This window comes from Numenius arquata, chromosome 1 (genome assembly GCF_964106895.1).
Source record: "Numenius arquata chromosome 1, bNumArq3.hap1.1, whole genome shotgun sequence".
Classification (NCBI taxonomy): Eukaryota; Metazoa; Chordata; class Aves; order Charadriiformes; family Scolopacidae; genus Numenius; species Numenius arquata.
Genome location: NC_133576.1, coordinates 119,424,859 through 119,451,496, shown reverse-complemented (window position 1 = coordinate 119,451,496; position 26,638 = coordinate 119,424,859). Strand labels below are relative to the sequence as shown.

General features: G+C 41.2%; 1 protein-coding gene across 2 annotated transcripts in view; it reads right to left on the bottom strand.

Annotated features, from left to right (window-relative positions):
- ATP8A2 (ATPase phospholipid transporting 8A2) overlaps window positions 1-26,638 on the bottom strand; it is a 341,299-nt gene that overhangs the window by 298,808 nt on the left and 15,853 nt on the right. The gene's annotated exons all lie outside the window — the stretch shown is intronic.

Genomic DNA, 26,638 nt, shown 5'->3' with positions numbered 1-26,638 from the left:
GGGCCGGTACCGGCGCAGAACGGCCCCCGCCAAGAACCGGCTGGCGGGGACCGCCTCCAAGCTTCGCGGGCTCCGGTGCGGGACAGCCCGCGGGGGGGCAGGGGGAGTGCGGGCGGGCGGCGGCGGCAGTAACGGCCAGCAACTGCCGCGGCGCTCCGGGTCCCTCCGGTTCCGTGGTGCCACCCGAGCCCAAATCCCCACGCACGGGGCAGCGCATCCCCACCCGGCCTCGGGCAGGTCCCCACGGGCACGGCCCCTTACGCTCCGGCCCGCATCGTCTGGCTTTGCCTTAAGAGAAAGGCAAAATCTAAGGGAAAGGAGCCGTTTCCCTGTCAAGCCTGGGAATATTACCAGAGTTGCTGGAAACAGATTTGTCGCCTTCCTTTTCCATTCTGAGCCACAGAGATACTATACATTACTTCAGCTCTAAGTGTAGTAGATAAGAATTACCCATTTATGAGATAACCCATGGATTTACAAACTAGCACAGGTGGCTTTAGATGAGAATAAGACAACTTGTTTCATAAGAATCTAGTGAAAGTGATATTTTATGGTTATTTGAAAAGTCCACCCAAAGATAACATTGAGAAGCAACTACTGTAAAGCCAAATGCAGCCGCTACTTCCAATTTCTGTGCAACGCTAAGATTATACTGCAACAAACTGCAACCTGATTAGACAATGGGGGAAAAAAAAAAAAAAGAAAGATGACTGTCAGCGAGCAGAGGAAAGCCTCCTGAAATGATGTCCTTCTCAACTACGGCTTGAGGGAAAAGCTTCAGTCCTAATACTACCTTTGTGTGAGAACTGAAGTGTTCAGTATACATTACCAGTACTTGTCTTTTTTAAAAAAGGACTATAGGTCTACATTAACATCCTCCTCCTAAATCCCAGACTTTCTGAATGATTGATTCTTTATTGCTAGTGCAACCAGGCTCTGAATCCTCTAGACGTTAGCCACTGGAGGGCAACATTACCCATTCATCTTACGACGTAGTCCAGTATCCAAAAAAAACACAACACCCCAACTTTGCAATGCTAGTAGCATAGTAGTATTGGCACCCTGGCCAATAAAACTAACGTAATTAAACTAAAATACTTTCAAAGGCACTGTCTCTTTCCCCAAAGCATGTGTTGGGCCTTGTGAATTCATACTTTGGAGGCATTAAGCTGAACTTTTAAGTGTGAGGCTAATAAATTGATTTTCTTTCAGTTGACACTAACCCAGACAGCAAAAATATGCCAACTTGCTAGTATTTACTTTGTGAAAAAGGATACAAATTTAGAAAGTGAAATATGTAAGACTATACATTATGCAAGACTATGCCATTATAATACTATATTCGGTTACTCAGCCTGAAGAAACTTGCCACAACAGAGAGGACTACTCAACCTTGTGAGTGGGTATTTTCCCCTTCAGAAAAACAGAGCTAAGAGCACGACTGGATACTTGCTGTTCTCTCTCATTGATTTCATGTTGTGTAACTGCAAAGGAGATCAAACAACAGTACTTATAAGAGCACTAAGTGCAAGGAAGCAGCTTTCATCTATTTTCCTAGTCAAGCTCCAGAACAGAAGTGCAATTATTCTAGAACAAAGCTGTAAAAATTGGAGGGTTTTTTTTTTTCCAAAGACCTTATTTGTTTCACTTTTTCATGACTCTCTGGCACTTGAAGTCTTCCTGCTTAGTAGTCTCTTCCCTGAGAAGTATCATGAAGCAGTCCCACAACTTTAAGGATTAACTGAGTTTATACAGCTGATAAATACTTCAGCACTTTAGGTTTACTTACTGCACTATGCTCTTGACTTCTTGCTCCAAGGTAGGTGCCCCAAGGACAATAGCATCTGGCTTTTTTTTTTTAGAGGCACTGAAATATTTTCAAAGCAGACTTGTGAGTGCAGAAACATTTGTGCTAAGAAGGTTTTATTTTTTGAAAGTGGCTCAAGTCAGCTGTCTCAACTCTTAGTGGAATAAGCCTCATTTTGGAAGATTATCCACTAATCCTGCCCATCAGGAATGCCTTGCACCCCCCTCCCATATTACTAAGCAGATCACAGTCAGAAGCCTGCAGACAGTGACCTTTGCTACTGGCTGTTGATGCTCTCCTTCCCCACATTTAGAAAGGTTAAGGAGCCCTGAGCTTATGAGGGGCTCCTGGAGGGTGGGAGTCCCAGAGGCTACACCACCTTCAGAAGGCATCCCCCTCAAGATGACATCAACACATGCAGACCATCACTTGAGCCACATGAAAGCCACTTCATCTCTGCTCCTTGTTTGATGGATATGGATAAAAACAGCACAGATTTGACTAACTTCACCAGTGGTGGAATTTTAAACTGAAGTCTGAGCAGCTCTTATTCAGCAGTGTCTACTTACCTGTATTCAAAGGAATCAGTCCCACTGACTTCATTTTAGGGCAGACCAAATTTTCACTCTGGGAAGGTTTTTCTCCCACAAGAACTGCATCTTCTGTTACTCACCCAAGGACTTGCAACACTGCCTTGCAATTTACTTTGGATAAAACTATTCATGCTTCAAGGAGCATATTAACAGTAGACCACTGTACCTCATAGCCTGTTCATTTAGTATGTTTAGCTACATCAGATTTCAGATCTAGCTACATCAGTCTTAAGTCTGTATCATCTCACACTTACATCCTCTATACAGATGAATGTAAATTCATGTCATGTTTAGAAGTCAAGACAACTAGTTAAAAGGAAACTGATTCTACAAGAATAACCTAGCATAGGTTTGGTGTGCTAGCAGAGCAGCTCTCTTCACTAGCTGAAGACATCATTTGGCTTACCTCCTATCTCCTGAGCTCTGCCTCTTCACAGTATTCCCCCCAACCAAAAATCATGAAAATCCATTGCTAATGTCACCACCTACTCTGCTCTCAGCTTGGTAAGTTGTACTTCAGGGAGAAGAGAACGCAGAATTTTTGTCCTGGCCAAAAGTTGTCAGGAACAGAATCAAGACATGGCATTAAATGATTATTTCCACTCATCTTCAGGAAAGAAACCTTGAAAAGTCTCAGTCAACTTGAGCAGAGCAGAAAACACCAAGAAGTAAACAAAAGAGCCTGACAAAAAAAAACACACAACAAACTCAGGGATAGAGCTAGTAGAGCAACATGATTATTAGAGTAAAACACTATAACTGCTACCTGTTTTTATGGAACTTAGATCCTTATGAAATTTAAGGAATGTCCAATACATCTGGCTTCAACTCTGAGGCATGAAACACTCACTGCTGGAGTCTAATACAGTTTGCCACTGTGCTTTACAAGTCCCATGAGTCAGACGAGTTATAAACTCCTTTTATAAAGCCCATTCGTTTCTTCAAGGCTCTTACTTCACACTATTTAACAAGTTTATTTTCTAAAAAAAGATGGGATTAAAGCTTGACAAAAATATCATAGCTTTCTCTCATCGTTAAGAGAAGCCAGGCTTGATGCCCTGACAAATTCACATTGCATTTGTTATCACTTGAAAAGCATGGAATTATAGTTTAATACCCTTACTTCACTGGGCCTGCAAAGATGACATTTCCCATGTACATCTGTCTCCTTAATGTCTGCTCAGTAATAATAATAGCTTCTCTATGATTAAGTAAATAAAGTGTTGTGAATTCTGTAGTGTTTTTAAAGATGAGTCAGTTGGGATGCTTGCCAACTGTCAGGAGTCACAAGAGAACTCTAACTGAAATTGTACTTTTCTCTTAAGTAGACTAGCTAGCTAGTTACTACTTCTGTCTATCTTGGTGAAGCGGTTGATGGCTCTAACATGTGTTCCATTTTTAAGAACAAGTGATAATAGAGCAATTAAGCACCTCACCAAGACAGCAGAACCACGAGCTATGAGAAACAGCAGGTTTGTAATGAAGAATTTCACCAGACAGGCTTCATTGTATCGAGTTTAGAACCCAAAGCAATACTGAGGGTCACAGCCAAGAATCATCCTACCGATTCTGCACATTGTTTGTAGGACTAGGATCTAGCAGAAGGGCAGACACTGAGCTAAAGCAGCTGACCTCGCTTGAGCGGAGTTGGACTACAGTCGCCAGAGGTCCTTTCTACCCTCAACCCCTCTGTGATTCTAATCTTAGACAGTCACAAGTCAAAGTTTAAGTATCCTTACAGAGTTCCTTGTGCCCCCCAACTGTATTAAGTGGCAGTTTTCAACTAAGAGACATTTGAAAGACAGCTTTCCTCAGAATGAAAAGGAACCTCACCAAAAGCCTCCAAACTTTGTCATTTACAGAGCACATAGTGTTATTGTTACAGGCATAGGCTCAAAGTAAGAGTTAACAAACTGAACATCTGAGAAGTTAAGGCCCATATTTCGCTCAGTAGCAGACAAGTTTGGACTTTTGCCTGCACTGAAATGCAAAGTCTGCTCTTAAAAAGCCACCCCAGATTCAGTGACTCACGATCATTTTCTTCGGATAACATCCTGTTCACAGGATTACCTTCACAAACCGAGTATCAAAAGTGACACCAAATGAGAAATTCTGTAGTTGAGAATTGTCAACAAGTGATATAAACAGTGACTTTGAAGCTTTGCTAAGAGAGTTGTTTTTACCTAAAATACATTCTTTCTTGCACTCTTTTCATTAGCTGCCTTCACTGTTCAACAGCAATGCACTTGAGAGTGAATCTAAAGGCGCATAAAAGTAAAAGTCTGAACAGACATAGCACAGCATGCTCTCACAGGAGATGCAGGGCATGAACTCAGCTACCAGGTCCTCCAGGAAAGCTTTGTTCCCACCAGGACTGGAATACCTTAACCTTGAGTTATAACCAGTTCACATGAAAAAAGTATTCATGAACAGAATTAAGGTTTTGTCTTCTAGAATTTAGAAAACTTCTACTGTGTTCAACACTGCTCCAGCTGGAGTATGTCAGAACACTTGCCTACAATTATAAAGTAAGTTCTGGAATAATTCACAGTGGAAGTTTTATTTTCCAGTTCTTCTATTATCAAGAGTAATCTTAAACATGCTTCCTTCTTTGTAGATACATGTCCTGCAAAGAAATATATCTTTAGATCATCTGCATGCCAGTACCAGGGTTCATAATAGCAACGGTCTTGAAGTTAATACTGCAGTTGCGAACCACCTCTCACTTCTCTCAAGAATTATGCAAGAGGTGCTCTGCTTGAAGTTATTGGAGATGTAACAGCTCTTTAATTTGCTAAAGGAGAAACAAACATGGCATAGTATACCTGGACTGGATGATGTTCCCCTGTAACTTAGGAATAAAGCAAGTTGCATCAAGAAAAGCAGCTATTGTTTTCTAAAAAACTATTGCTAAGTAATACATATTTAGCATGTGGTTATTTTAGATCTGCTTTACTTCAAGCCGTTTTCAAGTTCTATAAACAGCACCATGGATGTTACTAACACGCATCTTTCAATAACTTAAAGCTTTCAGCAGACAGTTTAGTCATCTGGTATTCAATTAACTTTGTTAATGTTTCTATAATCAATCTCATCCATTTTAGTAGGAAGTTGTAAAGCAGAGAAGAACATACCTTTCCTCAGCTTTCCCAAGGGAATTCCTTGGGGTTTTAGGCCATGCAGAACTTCTCTAGAGACCATTTACTAAAAACAGTGTTTTCTATGTGATAGTAACAAGATTTCCACAGCAATACAAATGGTGAGAAGGAAAATGGAGCAAAGTACTGTATATTTTAGCCTAGGACTTCACTGGCACTGAGCTTCTGCTCTAGTTGTGTCAAATCAAGTTAAAGGGAAAAGCGTTACCTAAAAGGAAAATGGTGTCAGTTCCGCTAACATGAGCGGTCAGAGTTTTCTTAGACTTTTTTGATGGTTGCTAGCTACAACATAGACAATACACAAGGAAACACACATACTCTGAAAATGATACTCTGTAAGGTTGTGTATCATCAGGAAACACTTGTGACACTGGAAGCAAGAGCTATGCCTCCATCTCCTTCATTCCAGCCTCTAGGAACCTTGCAACAGACCTTTTACACTAATACAATGAAAGGTTTGCCACCATGCAACGCTAACAAAGCGGACAACAATTTAGTACAATTAGAGACTTGCATTAGCATTTCAGTAATTAGGTGACCACTCAGTCAGATCAAGCCCCTCCAGTTACCAGCTTGTGCAGCAAGACACACAAGCAGTATTATATGCACATCCCTGGGAAGGTACTGGTTTTCTTGCAGGCTAGGGACAATATAAAACAGTAAAGTTGGGAGTGACCACGGTTCTAATACTGTAACTGGTAGGTACATTCTCCAAATGCCTAAAATTGTTTTGTGTTTTTTTTTTTATTATTGTTTAGTTTCGTGTTCCAGCAGAATTACCATGATACTAAATGAGCAAAACAACATCAAGTTAGATTTCTTCCACGAGATCTCATTCTTAAAAGTTAACCTGAATTTATGTCTGTCAACAGCTAAAGCCATAGTGGAAAGACTTTGTTTGGATCAAGCAACTCGAGATTGCTGTGGAACAGTTCTATTATAAGTCAAACTTGGGACAGGGGGACTTAAAGCTCTCATATAACCCCTCTGTTCAGAACACAAAGAGACATCCATACCTTTGTAGCAGATGTTTTAAAGATGCACACAGCAAGGAAGCAAAGTTATTTTACACATAGCAGAAAATCAGATTTGAAGATAGGAACTTTTTTCTGTACTAGATAAAGACCAATAAAGAAATTGAGACTCAGATGAAGACAGTAGCCCCCAAAACGATATTAAGAATAAATAAAGCTTCAGAGGCATGACAAGGGAGGACTGAGCAAAGGAAACTTATTTTCTGAACTACAAGATGCAAGGAGAAAGTTGTCATCCATCAAGCTAACCCAGATATTGCAAAGGAAATTGAACAGACACAGGTCTGTAACTTCTCTCCTTTTCTCTTCATAGCTATGCAACGTGTGTAGATTATCAAAATCAACAAGACTAAGAAGGGTATTGCTGGGCAGGAAAGTTAGCCAATGTGATAATGGTAATGGATTTCAGATGTTGTTTAGAACTCAAGAGTAGTTGCCTATAGGAGTAGACAGTGGATTGTTCTGCAAGAGAAGCTCCTATGCAGGAGGAGCTTCTATCAAGCTTCTCTCTTTGAGAGAAGCTGTCATGCTGGAAAGAGGTCACTTCTCAACCTACTCCAAGACCAGTTTTGGCGATAATTACATTTAATCAGTCAAAAACACAAGACAGGTGAGTGGCCACTAGTTTGGGCTTGCTTACTTTGAAGACTGGAGAGCTACATGCAGCTTACAACAAGTGTCAGTCTTAAAGAGATAACATTTATATGATCCTCAAGACTGGGTTAATGTAAAATGCTGCAGGACAAACACCAAACAGTGCACTTCAGGGATCAGTGCAAAAAGCACTCCTATAAATCAGGAGCTCAGCTAAGCCAAAAAAAAAAAAAAGCTTGGATATATTGGTCAATCCAAGAAGGACTGATTTGCCAGCAAGAGGTAACTATGGAGTAACTGCAGTGCTATAATAGATGATATGATGTAGAAATATACATAATACAGGTGAATCAGTAGTTAATAGGCAATTCATCAATCATTTTAATAGACAGACAGCATCACACACCTGCCCACAGTAGGTGACTAGAACTGCACACACTCATGAAAGACTTCTGTAGCATTAGTGGATACAAAAAGCAACTGCTGGGACTACAGATGTGAGGAAGACAAGAACCCAGTTTGCTTGGTCCTGTTAATGTAAGTCCGAACAGGAATAGTATATGCCTTGTGAAGTTAAAAGTCGCTTCTTTCTTGGGTGTATCCCTGTTTTAAGCTGAATTTGACAACACTGAAGAAGGTCTTTCTGAATAATCTTAAGTTACAGACAAGAAGGCTCTTAGCTCCATGAAGTTCAAGGCACAAAACAGCTTGTTTTGAAGAGCAGCCTCATCACATTGTGAATGGAATCGCATGCCACAAGCGGAGACAGCTGGAGCCTGGATTTTGATGCATATGCCCAAATTCATTTGGATGAAGCAGCTAAGCGTTGTCACTGATGACCAGAACAGATTCCTAGCAGAATGCTAGAGACTTCACAGAACCAACAAGCAGCAACCAGAATCATGCTACTGCAGGAGTATACAGTTTAGCAGAAACTACATACAGAGAAGATTCAGATGCACGGTTCCACACAAATCCTGTGTATTTCAAGAGACAGACCAGAACTATTAGTGAGGCAAGGGATAAGAAGCAGGTCCACCCAATACAATTCACTACCCTCTGTATGAATAGTGGACAGCCACATTATTCAAAGCAATAATGAGGTGGCAGAAAACTCTGGTATGGGAGAGCAAAGGTGCCTAAGGTTGCCTGTTGTCTGAGTTAAGGTCTCCTTGATGCATTTCTTTGAATGGCAAAATAAAGGCCTGATGTTTTTATTCCTCTAACAATCCTCGTATGCAGCCTTGGTGAGAATACAAGAGAAATAGCACTTTGCCTAAAATAGCTCTTCTCCATCTCCCAAGTCATTTTGTACCTGCTCACTTAATGTCAAAACCAAGCAGCTTCTGCTGATAATGCTGAGCTAATAAAGCTGCATGAGACAAACATAATCTATTCTTATTCTGCCTCATACTTCATAGCCACAACTGTCAGCTAAATTTCAAGGCTGAACCTGTATCACTGATAAGTAAAAAGAAATTAGTCACTTATTCCCTTGATGCAGCTTCCAGACTAAATTTACAAAACCATTAGGGGCACTAGTAATTGACACCAGTTAACAAGTGGTTTGTTGTTGTTTTTAACTTCCCATGCAGCACTGGACAAAAACGGCTTTTCTAGAAGCTTCACCCATATTCCACTCTTTCTTCAGCTGTTCTCCAAATTCACTTGTATATCACCTGCTAGCAGCTTGTCACCATAACCTGGACTTCAAGCAGCTTATTTCTGGTATACAATATTGTGTCTGATTTATGAAAAATCAATGATACATCTGGGGCCTGAAAAAAATAAATCTCAGTCAGCAGATAAATTAGATCTAATAGCCTGACACAAAGTTGAATACTCAGCTTCAGCAACACCAGAATTTTAAATAAGCAAGAAATACTGCAGCACCAGGAAGCCAAAGCAGCCTCCCAAGCTGTCCCTGGAACCCCTCAAGTCCAAATCCAAACACTTGATGTGCAAGAGGTTTTCTAAAAGCTGGTTCTTAAACAAGTGGCATTTCTCAAACTCATATTAAACTCTGAAAGCTACTTATGAGTTCCATATGGTCCAGGTTTCCAACAATTTATCAAATACTGTAAAAGGCACCAAGATATCCTACAAGAAATTAGTCATCAATTTTTTCCAGCTTAAACAAGCCCTGTAAGAATCAGCAGTAAGGCAGATTCAAAAGAAGAAAGAGGCATTAGTTCTGTGAGAACTTGATATACCAAGCATTAGTGTTCCCTGTAAGGGGTTTTGAGACTTTGGGGGACTATGTTTCTGCTCATCTATTGGTGATGTTACACATCAACATTTCTCTGCTCCTTCCACAATTTTATTTTTAGACTCCTGGATTAGCATGGCCTACCAACTGTCAGTCAAGCTCAAAACACACTTGCACACATTAGAAAGCCCTGAACAAGGCTTCAGCTTTTGAGACAGTTTGGAGGACACTGGATTTAGAGCTCCTTATTTAACATCTCTTAGAAGCATTTTGCATACAAGGCAACGGTGCAAATGTGGATTCCACTGTGCAAACACAAAGACATACTGTGTCCATTCTGCATGCACTTTCAGCCTCTGAGATGAGGACAACTTTACTAGGAAGTTCCTTTTGAATTTTCAGCTCAAGAAATCTTCCTATACAAAGGAAAAAAAACTTAGTTTAACACTGAAGCCATTGTATTTGACAACGCACAATGGCAATTCTACTCCCTTCTTCCAGCATCATTATTTTGGAGTTCCTGGAATTTCAGAGATTTTATTCTTAAAGCAATTTGAAGAAATGAACATGAGGTAACAGAAGTTACAGCTAAACTGGATTATTATAGCTCAAACAAGAACAAGCATCTCTGAATAGTCCCACTGCTCAAGGAAAATCCTGGAATTCCAGCACTTTTGTCAGATACACCTTGGATAACCATGACTAGTAATCCTATTTGTGGGCCATGGACATAACTATCAAGCACAGTGGATCTGTTTGGTGATTAGTGGAATATTTCAAAAACAGCCATCAGAAATCTCCTTAGCACAACTGACAGTCACAGCTAATCCTTAGAAGAGAGCAGTTGCAGCCTTCTCTCCTCCCACCTTTGAGGCTTGTTTCCCTGTATTAATATTGGTTGAAGCTAAAAATACCTTTGGCACATCATAATTCTATTAGTATTCTGGCATATAAGTGCTTTTTTTCATTTCTGCAATGCATCTGTTCCTATAACAATTTACTAACAGCTCTAAGCATATCAGCTGCAAGCACAGCTGATCTTGATTTCTAAGAGAACAATTTAAACAAGAAAAAGAAATGTTTTCTCATTTATATGCCCATGATGTAAAGCTATCTGTATTCTTCTACTAAAAGCCAGAGGCCTGTAACGCTGGCTTCTAGCCAACGCTAGATTAGAAAGATTTACTGAATACATACTGACCTTTTGCTCTAAAGCATTCCCAAAGCTGCTGTTCTTAATTCTGTCCACCCACAGCTCAGTGTAATGCACAACAAAAGCAGCTGCCCATTGTACAGTTACCTAGAGAGAAGCATCTCTTCCAGCGACGGCACAGAGACATGATGTTCGTTCCTTCTTGCACTGGCTGCATGAAGATGCAAACAGCAGTAGTCCTTCAAAGATCTCTACAGCATTAGCAGGTCTCAAAGCTGATTACAGTGATCCCCATGGTAATCTGTGAAATATATGTTTCACACTTTCAAACTGCTCCGCATTGGATTCACAGAAGGAAAGTGTGCAGTGGGTGCCTGTGCATACCCATGCACAAAGAGAGAGCTGTGACTTTCACTGGAGTGCTCTAATACATTTCAGCAAAAAAAAAGGAGAATTCAGCATCATCCTGTGTTTCAGCACTCGAAACAACCACCTGCCCAGTTCCTGAACTCTGACCCCCCCAATACTAGGTTTTAAAGCACAATGTCTCAAGTGAAGTCCTAATATATACCATTCTGTGATTCTATAATAGAACGATAAAGTAGAACTCAAGTTCTGTTCACCCTAGAGATGCTCTGTGATGTTTGGGGTCATGAAATCCATCCATATTTGTAGGTTAAATAGGATTTTTTTAAACTTACTTTTTCTTGCCTCTGAACAGGTTTAATGGCAAAGTATTTTGGGTCTCAAATGAAAAGGTTAAAGATTAATTCTGCTATCACTTCAGCAAATAGAAATCCCTCTCCTTTAAGAAAAGAGTATTTTTTGTTTTCACCTGTAGTAACCCCATCAGTACAATCCTCTCTTCAGAGTCACATCTACTTATACAGCCCTTACAGCAGGTTTCCAGAGTCGTTCCTGCCTGACAGTCTCTCTCTCGTCTCCTTGCCGTTCCACCGCCCCCCTCTCCCCCCGCCTTTAGACTATTTGGTTGCCTTTTGGATGAGGAAGGGGAAAGGAATCATCAGCAGTGTGCTTAAAGCCCCACAAGCAAGCTATGGGAAGAGACAAGGATTTGGCTTTTTGGCCTGTATCTCAAGTTACCATCCCAGTGAAATACTGGATCTGCAGAACCTTCCCCTGTGGCCATCAGGGCCACTTCAGTGATACATTGGCTATTTTTAGCAAGGGAGTAGAGTTATGCAAGGACAGCTGTGTTCTCCGAGAAAGCCAGACCACATTAGCAGGGAAAGAAAGCAAGAATCACCACTTGCTGTTAACCAGTTCAGTCTTTCTAAAGCTACCACGACATTGACATTACACCATCAACTTCAGATTTTAGCTCTTTCTATGCCTGTGCAAATCCAGGTTCCAGGTGTGAGGAGTGTATCAAGCCCATCTCTTACCATAGAATGCAATCTGGGTGGAGCAGAAAGTCAGAACATCACCTGGCAATTGGCACAACTATGGTTGTTAAGAGATAATCACATAAAGGGTATCAAATATTTATTAGCAAGGCAATGACAGGAAACCATGGAAGACACTGCTAGCTACAAGTAAGTGCTTTTTCCTCAGGAGAGGAAGGTAACTCAAAATTTTAGCTGCTCTTATCCAGCTTTCATTAGGGAAGTGTGTTGCATAATGCATGAGGAAAACATCCGAGAACAATGTCTGAGAACATTATGTATTCCCAACACAGATGAATCCATGAGCAGACAGTATTGTATCTGTTTGTCCTCTGCATATAGCTGGACTTTGATTTTCTTACTAAAAATGGTAAAAGCTCACCAGCTGATTAGGCTAGCCCAGATTAGCAGTTCCCTAGTACGTGGCATATGAATAACCTATCTTGAACCAAAACTGCTTAAAAATCACCTTCTCCAAGCCTGTGAGATCTGACAGCAGAGAGGTCAGATTATCACATCTAGAGGCAAGTGTGCCAATAGCACCAGACTGGCCAGGTCACCCCTGAATCCACCTTATTTCAAAGTCTCAGCTGGTGCTGAAATGTATGGTCTTGGCAACGTCTGCCCTAACCTCATTCTAGGTGAAAGCACAACCCGAGTTAGCCACAATACTAATGGAAAGATTTGTACCACACGCTCCCTAACAAAGCCTCCCTCAGATCTTCCCAAACTTAATACCTCATACACACCAGACAAGAAGCCCATATTTGGATCAGTAAGCCTGAAATATGTATTTGTATATATGTATTTATAATACATAAATACATATTTGTATATGTATTTATAGGGGACATAAGTCCCCTATAAAAAGTCCTTGATCAAAATAAAGGATTATATTAGGATACAATCGAATCAGTCAACTTTGTAGTGCTACTTCTTTTCAAAAACAAAAAGCTCCATGTAAACACTTAAACTGCACTGACACTATAACTTAGGTTATTTCCAGATAGCTTATTTTTTCCTTGACAGATAATAGACATGACAAGTACATTAAGTAGAAAGGTAGAAGCACAGACTTAACCATGCTATCAGGACATTTTCTATACTGACTAGTTTTATTTTGTTGTCCTGAAGCCCAGTATAACTTGTTACACATTACTTAACAAAACATCAATAAAACAAGCGTATCATACTTAGCATTAGCCTCCAGGATTTTTGTGACTATTCCAAAACTATTGGAATAGATACATAGAGTAAAAGTACATTACAAAACTGTGTTCCTGCACCCAAATTGAATAGCAAAGTGATTGACCTCAAATTCTGTCCCTGGAGCTCCTTACATCCTTCAATGTCTTGTGCAGCCTCTCCAAGCTCTTCTCAGAGCAAGCATAACACACATTAGCCATTTTCACAGTGTACTCAAGAACAAGAGGAGGCGTTTTAGGACAGTACTGTTGGCATATTTACCATCAACTGTGTGCAGTCGTGTATCAGTACTCCTTTTTATTATTGGAAATCCTTCCATGCGTAGTGCTGAGTATCAGCAACTCGGTACTGGCAGCTCCAGGCATTGACAAAAATGAGTCAGGCATCAGAACATTACAAAACCTTTTTTTAGGCATCATGATTTTTCGAGTCTTGGGGTTCGAGGCTTAAATTTTTTAAAAGAACAAAACTATCTTCTCACCCTTGACCCTTTATAGTAAACACACATTACATTTTCAGAATTGCCTGCAACCACAGCTTGATTGTTCTGCAATGCAGGCTCATCTGCCCACACGCTACCTTGAAAGTGAGCTGAAGGCTCAACATAAGGCTGATTAGAAGTATCATGAAGGATGGAAGTACTAGGAATTTGCTTTAATGCTGAAGATAAAGTTCAGCCTTGATGTAATAGATGTTTTCGCATCAAGTTCAGTGATAACATTCAAAGCACAAGTCATTCAAAGCACAAGTCATTCTGAGTCCAATGTTTATTCTAGTATTATATCAGGCTCGAAAATAAGTTTCAACATTTTTTTTTGTGTAGACTTCCCTAACAGGTTTTTGCCAGTTTAGTATTCAGTAAGTAAGTGGGATACTTAGTGTGCATATGAAAGTACTAGAAGGACTTGATTACAAACACAAACTTATAAATAGAACAGAAAGACAGGTAATTCCTTACCCTGTTCCTAGCCCAGGGAAACCACTCACACTTGAACAAACTTATTATTAACAACCATATAGAATGAGTAAATATTGGATCAGTTGTAGTACTATATATACTTTTATCTGCTGCTAAAGTCAACTTGTGATTTTCATGATCAAACTATGACACCCGATAATCAGAACTACGTGCTAGGGTAAGCCAAGAATGCACAGCTAAATGATTTACTGAGGAAGTACCAGCTAATAGCCAATATTCTAGATAGTCACCAACATAAACACATCACAAGGAAATCTCTAACCACTTAATTCAGCACTGTTCATTCAGCCTTAGCACACCCAGTCACCAGAGGTTTCCCTTTTTGCAACCAGGGAATTCAGCACAGCTGGCTAAGGTCAGAGTCACAGCTGGGCAGCACTGTGGCAACACAGGAGAACTTCTTCATGTAACAGGGACCAGACCCTTCCCACTCCTTTCCACAGCACTCCTGCCTCTGAGCAGAGAGTACATCACAGAGATGGGTACCAAGACATACCATTCATTAAATTGAGCTATTCTTTGAGTCACAGATGACATTAAGTATTTTATTACTGAATGGGCCTTTAGGTAACAGATTTCACCAACAGCATTTAATTTGTTTCTGAACTCTTTCGTTTCCCAGGAACCCAGCCCTAAGAATTCATGGAAGTTGTAATCTTTCCCTGGCCTTTGTTTCCTACAAAGCCAACCATATCCCTTAGTAATTATTCCATTCCTTTTGGGATACGCTTTTTTTAAAATACATCTTTTACCATTAGATTATGGACCAGAACAGACAAAGTTTTAAGGGGCGATTCTTAATCAGGCAGAACACAAGCCTCTTCCCCTCCTCTTTTCTCCATCTTCCAGATTTTGCTCATTAAGGTAGCCTACACTCCTCAAAAGAGCCTGCATCAGCTCCTTTTTAGCCCTTGTGGGCCAAACCTGCTAGAGCAAACATCACTGCATCTAACAGCAATACTGCTGCCACTACTGCATTCAAACTTCCACTCTTGTGGTGCTCATCTGGCTGTGCTGACAGCTGACTCCATCAAAAACAGAGTAGGCACTGCTCCCATCCTCTAATGTCACTGCACAGTTACTACACATTTATAATGTAACCTCACACTGCACAGAAGTATAAACCACCACTGGTCAGACTTTTACAGTACTAAACAGAATGATTTTCAAACCTTTGCAGCTGTTTGATTATGTAATAACTTGGGGTTAAATACAGGATTTCACAGAATCACAGAACTCTATAGGGTTGGAAGGGACCTCTGAAGATCATGTAGTCCAACCCCTCCTCAGTCTTTCATACATTCTGCATTTTCAAGTCTCTGCCTATTCTGCTTCTACTGTTCCAAGTCTCCAAAGGAGAAGAAAATTGTTAAAGAAATGCAAAACAAAACTGTAGTCCAACTGGAAATATGTATACAGCCAGAGTGAACACCCATAAAAAAAAAAAAAACTGCAAGTAATTGTTTTCCTACTTGCTCTAGGAAGTAGTGGTGTTTTCCTACTTGCTCTAGGAAGTATCTAAACATGCTGGCCCAGCAGCGAAACAGGGGCCTGAACTACTGCTGCTGCTCAAGGTGCATACGGGTAAAAATGGGGCTGTTCATCAGGGACATCGAAGCAGGATCCCCCTGCCCTAGTAGTTGGCCCTGGCCCTTCCCCAGCATACACACTGCTCAGGAATAAACCGATAAATGATTTTGAGTGGAACACTGTGGAAAATCTTCAGTTTAAAGATAAGGCTTAGGTCTTGAGAATCTCTCAAGTTCAAGTTCCCTACACAGCTAGCAAGGGCGCAGGCTGCAGTTGAACAGAATTGTTTCAAGGTAGTTTTATGCAAGTCTCTCTCTCAGACCACAGAGTTCAACCACCAAATGTGTTGTGTTTGGTTTTTTTTTTTAAAGAGCCTACTCTCAATATCATATAACTTTACTATCATGAAGTGGAAGCTTCTTGCTTAGCAACTAATCAAGCTAACAAAGTCCAGGACTAGAAGTAGTGAGCATGTCCTGGGGACCGATGGCTGCAGAGGCAGTTCTGAAGACACAGGCTGAACATCAAGGTGTCAACTTTTTTTAAGGTATTCTACTGCATCTTCATTCTTTGATTTTTATTCGGGAAATGCAAATACTTCTGGAGGCCAGAAATGTATTTCTGGCACAGTTCAACATCCCATTCACAGTTGGTAGTCCTAGTAAATAGAGCTTTTCCTTTGTAGGGAGTAGGAGATTCATGCTCCTAAAGGAGGAGGACTCTGTAGGAAGGTTTAAATTGCTTAACGCTGTTCAAGTTCAGACTTTAAGCCACTTCTGTGCCTACACCCTCAAATACACGATCACTTCACTGTATGCTGAGCACCTGTAGCACCTTCATTCCACGTAAAGTGCCTGCTTAAATGTTTATCTACCATTTGGTGACCAGCAAGGCACCTTCCCTTCAGACAGTCAGCAGGACAGGCAAAGAGAAACATGGAATAGCACTGGAAACCAATGCAGCACCCACAGCCACAGGCATGGCTCAGAACACTGCAAGTTGTTAAAAACTTGAATTCCACTAAATGAATAATTAGCAATAAAGCAAATATCTCTTCATTGTTTGTACTTCAGTGTGGAAAGCAAGTAAACACATAAACCAGGTTTCTGGCAAGCCAACGAGAAGAACTGCAAGCCAGAAACCAAATACACAATTGGCTTAAGTGCATTTGTTCCTGCTCTGGTGCCTTCATGAGCAGTGGCCACAAACCACACCAATTAGCAATTACTCAAGTCTCACTGCAGATAATGATTTCTACAGTCTTGAATGTAGTTCCTTTGAGCTATATTTAGATATAATTATTTGTTTATATAACAATTTGGATTCTTGGTACCTTAAACAGAAATATAACATTTTGTTTAAACACCAAGTTAGAAAGCCTGTGTTTGAGTAATTTCAAGACACATTCAGTATCACTGAAGCTCCTGGGAGTTTTGTTGGGATGAACTGACAAGTTTTCCACTCATTACACTTCACTATCCCACCCAATATTAGCTTACCTGCTATTTCACTCTAAAAGATTAAAAAGCTTTAGCATGTCAACTTAAACTCAGCAGACTGACGGGGGTTGCATCTAATTATAAGATTTAATCCCTTCTCCCTGAGGCTGCTGTTCAGAGAACGGATTGGTGGAACGCTGAAAACACAGCTCTTGTACTGTCAGTTTGCCACACATTATATTCCAGTGATTTAAGATCATTTTACTTGTTTATCAAACCCCACTAGCTCAAGTTCAGTTTTCCCCAATCACGAGATCAACTTTTCAAACGCAGATAATGAGCAGGGTAGTAAATGCTACAGACACTGGCATTTGAGTGTCTTTTCCAGCCACAAGTTCAGGCATAACCAACTTCTGTTCTTTTGTTCTTAGCTGGATGTTGTTCAAGATCAGAAACCTGCTCTCTGCCCTCCTCCAGGATCTATCCCTTCAAGATTTATATAAAGCACCTGTTCAGAAGTGTCCTGAGATAAAACTGGTGCTAGATGCAAGTGTTATGTTTTCATGATAGCAAACATTGACAGATGTGCATAGAGTTGCCTGCAGGGTCAGGAAGACAGTTCTTTTAACTGACATTTGTTAATAATGAAACAGTAGCTGTAGGTTCTCATTTAAATATATTTCCTTAGCTTATATAATCAAAGATTTATGTTCTCTGCCATAGACCAGGAAGGGAATTAATTCTCAGAGCCACTCAGCAGCTAGGGAGACCATAGTGTAACCTCTAATCATTTAGTAAGTCAATTTTCGGTTTCCAGTTAATTTTTATCAGATCATCTCCAAGCTGCTGATAGTATGCCTCAGAGTCAGGAAACAGTAAGGACATGCATGTAAACACATGCAGTACAAACAAGAAAAAAATCAATTCCCAGCCTTTTTATTCTGTGCTCTAATGTTATTTGAGTAAGATTAAGGTCTCCAGTGATGAGTCAGTCAATTCATGTTTATGGAACTTAATGGGAAAAAGTATAACAATTTTGATTCCATAATTGTGCTCCAAGGCCCATATTGCCACGTCATCTACAGAGGACTCTGCTTTTAACATTATATATTTAAATAAAAATGTATATATGGAAATCAGTAAGTGTGAGATACATCTCTTACTAGCCCTCTAAAGGAAGCCTTCCTATACTCCCCTTCTCCGCAAAGTCTTTGACATGCAAAAATTACTTCAAATATTAAGTGTGGGGTTTTTTTTCCAAAAGGTGTGAGGGACAAATTAAATTGCAAGTGGTTTGGGGTTTTTTTCCCCAGTGTAAAATGAGTCTTAAAAGACAGCCAGGTTGAGCTACCTCCTATTTTGTGAGGCACCCTCTCTATCAACATCAAGATACTTTGTCCCATCTGCTAAGAGCCTTTATTTCAGCAGTCTTACAGCAGTCTTTTCTGCTCCCCTGTAACCATTTCAGTTGCATCCTACAGGAGAAAGGTACTTGGAAACAAATTTTTTATGCAAGATTGTCACAAAACATAGTTCAAAATAAACAGGCACAATAGAAACTAGCTCCTGTATGGGGGCTTCTCTTTACTAGGCATAACCAGCTATACTGTCACATTTAAACATCACCTTTTTTTATATACCACTTTTGTCCCAGTGAGAATGAGGATTCTGATTGTACCCTAAACTGCCAAGTTCCAGCTGGAAAGAGACTTTGATTGTCTCATTTCTCTCAGCTCATAACACCTGCTGCAGTCTTACACCATCCACTTCTCTCATTTCAACTCATCTTTCTGCATGAGGTTTCTCCCTCCAGCCACTACCTCAGACTCTTTGCTATCTAAACAAAGCAGTCAAATCTGATAACCAAAAGCTATAGCTGTGATAAGCAAAGAAGAGATGGTTTCCACAGTTTTATGCAATAGCTACAGCTTCTCAGGGCAAGGTATCTTTTCTCTGATCTCCTGTTGTTACAGAGACTAACGGCTCAGTTCATCCACCCAGATATCTAGTACACACAGCCCAGGAGGCGAAACCTGATGCTGTTGTGAGTTCTGCCCATAAGAAAGCAGAGGTAGCCCAAAAGCATAAAATGCAGCCCCAGCCTTGCTGACATAGCATTTGTAGAGAACAACTTTTGCTCCTCCAGTACACACACTTGAGCCAGTAAGTTTCATATTAAAAACCACCAAAAAAAAAATATGGATGACTGCAGCTTGGAAAAGTTTTCTAGTTTCAAGAACTTAGTTCTCCTAGTTGCTGACATCTCTGACCAGAAATTCACCAAGGATGTGAAACATGAATTCATCTCAAGATTTTGACCTCAGACCTCAATCTTCAAGTTTATAGCAAAAAAGCACAAGTCCCACAGACAGTACTCTGGCCTGAAGTCCCCATGACTTGTCTAACAGAGCAGCTTGCTTAAGTATAACTGGGAATAATCATGAAAAATCAAAGAGAAGTGCACCATAAAATTAAGCAAACTGAGACAGCAACAAGAATAATCTTTTCCCCTAACATAAGATTTGTGCTGCTCACTTAGCACACACTGTTTAAGTATCCATCCCCAGAGGTGTCTTATGGTACAGCCCTAACCACTGTCCCATCTATGCCTACTCAAGTAAGAATATCATCTTTAAGAAAAAAAAGGCATTTTCTAAGACACCTGGCGTGCAAAGGAAGAGAGAACAAGTTTTCCCTACAGCTATATTTCTTCCTAAATTATGTTGGTACTACCTACTGCAAGTGCCCTTGATGTTTACAAAGTGCTTTCCTTTCCAGAGAAAATTATTCATCAAGCAACAGCAGTCAAAATTAAAGCACAAGCCATCAATTTTATCTTTAAGGAAAATCTGAAAGAGGATAACACTCATACTAGTGACTGGAAAAAAACTCAGAGGTAGATATTAACAGTTATCACAGAGTGAACCGCTGTTCTCCAAGTACTCCAGGGCAGTCTTCCAGCCTCGAGATGTAGGAGATGCAGGATCACATCCATTCTCACTGTAAACAGCGAGGTCAACAACAACAAACAAACTCACTTGGTCACAGCAACCCCAGGCAGCGCTACAGGCTTGGGGAAGAATGGCTGGAGAGCTGCCTGGCAGAAAAGGACCTGGGGGTGTTGGTCGACAGCAGGCTGAACATGAGCCAGCAGTGTGCCCAGGTGGCCAAAAAGGCCAACAGCATCCTGGCCTGTATCAAGAACAGTGTAGTGAGTAGGACCCGAGAGGTGATCGTCCCCCTGTACTCGGCACTGGTGAGACCCCACCTCGAGTACTGCGTCCAGCTTTGGGCCCCCTACCACAGGAAAGACATTGAGGTGCTGGAGCAGGTCCAGAGTAGGGCAACGAAGCTGGTGAGGGGTCTGGAGCACAAGTCTTACGAAGAGAGGCTGAGGGAGCTGGGGTTGTTCAGTCTGGGGAAGAGGAGACTGAGGGGAGACCTTATTGCTCTCTACAAGTACCTGAAAGGAGGCTGTAGAGAGGCGGGGGTCGGTCTCTTCTCCCAAGTTACAGATGATAGGACAAGAGGCAATGGCCTCAAGTTGCGCCAGGGGAAGTTCAGGTTAGATATTAGGAAATATTTCTTTACTGAAAGGGTTGTCAGGCATTGGAATGGGCTGCCCAGGGAGGTGGTTGAGGCACCATCCCTGGAGGTATTCAAGAGAGGAGTTGACATAGTGCTTGGGAATATGGATTAGTGTTGGGTGGTGTGGTGGTGTGTGTGTGGGTTGCGTGTGTGGTGGTTTTTGTTTTTGTTTTTTGTTTTTTTTTGTTGTTGTTTTCATTGGTTGGACTAGATGATCTTAAAAGGTCCCTTCCAACCTCTGTGATTCTGTGATTCTGTGATTCTGTAAACATGCCCGCATCTGCAGTGTTGCCAACATATGATATGACAAAACACAGGAGCTAGTTGCACCTCCAAAGTTTCTTTTGTACTTGTACAGCAAAGCCACCCCTGCTTCATATACCAGAAATACAGCTTTGTCAGCTGAAGTCATCTATGACCATGACTTCCATCAAGTCATCCAGGACTACCAGAAGACAGTTCTTCAAATACTGATTTACAAACACTCATGGGGGCCAAAAAAAGCATGCAACAGGGACAAATTAGGTCTTAGATTTCACTAGCAGGACAACCAACTTCTCATTCACCTTCATCCCAACTGGATCTGCCCTCCGGTTAACAAAAACCAATGCACAGAAACCAAGCATTTAAATATACAGGTGCAATGCCCATATACACCTATGATCTGAATATAGTAGTGAATAATTATAGTGAACAATTTTTGATTTTGTGAGCTAATGTCCTGACACCTAGCTTGTGCTCTACTACTAACTTGGACCACCAAAACGTAAGCTAAAGGATAGCTATTAATAAATAATCCTTGCAATCCAGTTATCAATGCTTTTGTCTCAATGTTATCAATGCAGCTGCTTCTGTATTAAATCGGCTTTCTACTTTATAAAGCTAAAATATTGACGTAGATAAAGAAGATGAAGTACTTGCAAACAATGAAATACTATCAATAAGTAGAACATGCGTTTTCGTTCCATCCTTTTATTCTTACTATCCTCTTGAGTAAACAGCAGAAGTCAAGCACTCACTATGGTAAGATAATTCTAGTTTGTTTAAAGTAGCCTGAAGCCAGTACAGCTTCTTGCATTTATGTGCACTTATATTAACCCAGCATTAACAATGCTATAGAGTTGATTTCATTCAATTTTTTATTTCTAGAGGCAAGAACATTAGATTTCTGTAAAGGGAAAAGAAACATTTTAAAAACAATCTTCTTAGGGCCACAGGATAAGGCAAAGAAATGCATTCCCCATACCCTGTGGCAGCAGCACTTTGTAGCACTTGGCCTGTGCCTGAGACCACTGCCTTCTAACAGGCCAGAAGAGAACTTGTTTACTAGCTGAAACACTGTACAAAAATGCCTTTTAAAACTAACGGCTACACACGCACTAATCCAAAAGGGAACTGCATCACCTACCAGATCCTGCCTAACAGAGTTCTAACTTATGGCCTTTAGCCAAAGTGTAACTGAGAATTTAAAGATTCAAAGATGATGTGCTATAGTTATAGGCACAGAGACCAAGCACAGCCTTCTCCCTACAGGCTCTCAAGACGGGTTTAATGCAGCCCTGAGACTCTTCTCATAAAATGATTCTAATGATTAGCGGATCCATAGGAACTCCCTTATGAGCAATCCTCATTAGATATCAAAAACAATTGTTTAAAAAAAAAAAAACAACCAGCAAATCGAAGTTATCCACAGCAGGCAGACAGGCAGGCTATCAGGTGAGGATAGCTCTATTCTGGCAACTGCAGATAATCAGTCTGACCAAGTCTTGGGGAAAGCTGACTTCAGCTACCACAGTGGAGTTCTAGAACAGCTCTAGCAAAATCCAGATCTGCATTCAATGAAAATCCAGTGCTGTGCTTCTTCTATCATCATTCAACTTCAGTTTCCCTCACCCACCCTAACTAAACTTGTTTGAAACACGTAAGCCCTGTTAATTAGGACACTTACTCCAGACGTGCAGGGCATTAGCAGGTACATTCATAACTTAAGTACTGACCAAGAGGCAGCAGGAGGAAAAGATGAAAGACAGCACACAGGATACACCACTAGCAACGCTACCAGCATGATGTTCACTGTTCAGACTTGGTTAATGAACTAGGCTGCAGATAATTCAGACCATTCATTGGATTTGTCAAAGCCAGTTTAGACCAGCCATGTGCTCACCAGGTGGTGCTATGTGGCAGCTGTCAGATACACATCCAGAATTATTCCTGCTCTTAATGGGGTGAGGTGAGGGTCCTGTAGCTAAAAGGAACAGGCAAGATCAGCGGAGTTGCTAAACTTCCATGAGCCAACAGCAGGTTACAAAGACAAGCCCACTGCTTTATTAGATTTTAAGAGCACTGGGAACACAACAATTAGTTCAGGAGCTCAGGTTTATTCTCTTCTGCATGTCTGCATCTCATGTGTGCATATAGGTTTTGTGGAAGAGCTCAGCAGAACAACACATTAGAAAATTACTGTTTCTTTAAAGCATCTGATGTATTAGGCAGACACATGGATTAAACTCTTGCCCTGATCAGATATGAGTGCTAACTGTATTGGGGTGAATTTTAACAGCCGAGAACAAAACACAGCAAACTGTGGCCCTAATGACAACCAAACCAAGCCTGAGCAGGTCCCTCTGCATTCTGTGACAGATCCTATTGCAAAGAACAAGTCCAACACTGTCTTCATCTCACCACTGCCAACTGCTGTCACTAGAAGGGACTCAACCAGCAGCAAGCCACCATGTCCCACTGAACCCCGCTTCCTCACTAGTGCTACTGACAGCTGAAACAGAGCCACATCTTGAATGTTGACCTGAGCTATAGCATGGTGAGGATATGGCCTAGAACCAGCTTTCAAAAAAAAAAAAAAACAAACACACACACAACAGTGGGGCTTCCTCAGCACTCTTGATGGCAACCCCCAACTCACCCCTATGAAACTCCCCAGATGTCTCATGTTTTACCCTCACGTCTGTCTAAAACAGCAACATAGCATGCCAGCCCTCAGCAGTCCATGCACTAGAGGATGTTAGCAGAACACCAGTCTTGAGGAAAAGATGTTTAAATAGCATGACAACACGGGCATGCCCCGAGTGTGCTGGTGTGCCACATAAGACAGATGACGCTGCCTTTTCAAAAGGACATTTGACTACAAATTAGGGAACTAAGGTTTAAACAACCTTCATTGAACCCCAAGGTTTCAAATCCATATATTCCTTCTTTTGCAAGGGGGAGGAAGAAAGACTACCAAGACTCATCCAGAAGCAACCCAGCATTCCTCAAACCACTTCTCTCAGCTTGGCAGCTGTGTCACATGTAACACAGAAGACAACAGTGAAGGATCACTTACAGGAAGAAGAGACTAGGACCTTCTAAAGTTCATTTTGGCCCTATTGCAGAAGAAAGGCATAATTTTACCTCCTCCTGCCTCTGTTAAGTGAAGGACCTGTTATTTAATACAGGCTTATGCAGCCCAGTGCTCATCTTAGATGCACAGATATGCCTTGGGAGGGCATGGAGCAGATTCTGCCTGCAATGCTGAGGGGTTACCCTGCTTGCATAAGCCACCAAGAAGCCCCTGTAAGGTACTGTTCTTACTGAAGAAGGTATTCCAGCATCATGCTATGATTTTTAAGGACTGAATGTTAGAACAGCTAACCCTGTCAGTTAACAGCTAACCCAGTCCCCCAACAGAGGGACCTGGACAAGCTTGAGAATTGGACCTGTGTAAACCTCATGAGGTCCAACAAAGCCAAGTGCAGGGTCCTGCATCTGGGTTGGGCAACCCCCAGTATCAATACAGGCTGGGGGATGAAGGGATTGAAAGCAGCCCGGCAGAGAAGGACTTTGAGGTATTGGTGGAGGAAAAGCTGGATATGAGCCAACAACGTGCACTCACCACCCATAAAGCCAATTCTACCCTGGGCTGCATCAAGTGTGGCCAGCAGGTCAAGGGAGGTGATTCTGCCCCTCTACTCTGCTTTTGTGAGACCCCACCTGGAGTACCGCATCCACCTCTGGAGCCCTCAGCACAGGAAGACATGGACCTGTTGGAGCAGGTCCAGGGAGGGCTGGGGTACCTCTTCTCTGAAGACAGGCTGGGAGAGTTGGAGTTGTTCAGCCTGGAGAAGAAAAGGCTCAAGGAGACCTTATTGTAGCCTTTCAGTACTTGAAGGGGGCTTATAAGATGGGGACAAACTTTTTAGCAGGGCCTGTAGCAGTAAGACAAGGAGTAATGGCTTTAAACTAAGAGAGGGTAGATTCAGACTAGATATGAAGAAGAACTTTTTAAAATAGGGGTAGTAAAACACTGGAACAGAGAGGTGGCAGATGTCCCATCCCTGGAAACAGAGCTGTGAGCAATCTGATGTAGTTGATGATGTCCCTGCTCATTGCAGGGAGGTTCAACTGGATGACCTTTAAAGGTCCCTTCCAACCCAAACTATTTTATGATTCTATGAACAGCACATTATTAACCTACTATACCTGTACTAGTCTTCTACTTTTGCCTTCACTAGTGCTTAACACAGAACAAAGACTATAACTTCATTTTTGGCCCACTATTTGTTTCATATCTATCCTCCTCACTGAGGCAACATATTTAAAATAAAAATCATACCAAGTTGTTGATGAAGTACTTAGTAAATCAGATTGAAAACCTGACTGCATGCTACCATTACAGAACACAGCATGTACCAAGCCATCCAGGCTCATGTGGGTTATGTGGCTTACTGTATTCATTAAAGGTTCACTATAACCGTTAGTAGGACAGTTAATGGAACCATTCAAGACAAAATTGGCAACTAATTCATTCTCACTAATTGCAATATACTTTCAGCTATCTTACACAGCAGCCAAATGCCTTGCAGAAAATGGCATCTTTAAGTGCTTAGTGTTATAACTAATAAAATCAGGCTATTATGTTCTTGAAAATATTTAACTCATACTCATTTTTCTAATGTAATAGCTGCTAACTGTGTTGAAGTTTGACATAGTGCAGGAACAAGATCAATACTATCTTGTTAATCAGAATATTTTAGCCATCCACCTTCAGACCAAGGACTGTTCAGCAATCCCAACATGGTGGGCTGGACACTCCACGTGCTTGTAGAATGCTGCATTGCATCCCAGAGCTGTCACCATAACCCATGCAGACGATCACTCTGCTCCAGCAAGAGAAACAAGGAAGTACTCAACTCTGTTATCCACTCTAACAGCAGAAAGAAAAAATAAGCCTCAGGCTGTTTCAAAGCTCCAGGAATAACAGACACATTGTGAAGTGACTTTGCTATCCTACATCACCATCACAACATGGATAGGGCATGCAGAGAGGTAGCACAATCCTCAGATTAATTTTCTGGCACTAACAGACATTTTCTTCCTTTAAAGGTACCTTAAAGCAAGAATATCTATGCTGATATGAGAATTAACAATCCTTCCCAACACCTGGAAGTTTCCAGGGAATTTGGAGGCTAGACTGAAGCCACTACCACCCCAAGAGTTACAGCGAGGGGGTGGAGGGGTGGGAGTCTGCATTTCTGGTTTCTTACATTTGGACCTAGAAGAGTAGTTCCTATAATTGAACACCAAATTAAGAATCCAGTGCAAAACCTCTTGTGATGCTCATAAGTGATCTGTATCATGAAGGACTACCAAAACCAGCAACACAGCTAATAACATTAAAGGTAGCTTAACAAAAGACATACAAATGCTCAGGACAGACTCATGAACTTAATCTTTATGAAAATCTTCAGCGTAGGACAAGTATATCCATTAAGCTAAAAATAAACAAGACAGACTTCCAAATCAGAAAATTCAACAGCAGTTCTATGTTTAACCAAGGACAAGAGAAAAGCTGCCATCACACACCTCTGCCCATACCCTGCAGGAAAGGGCACTACTGACAGATAGAAGAGGCTTACAGGTTTTGCAGTATCAGCCAGTCTTATCTC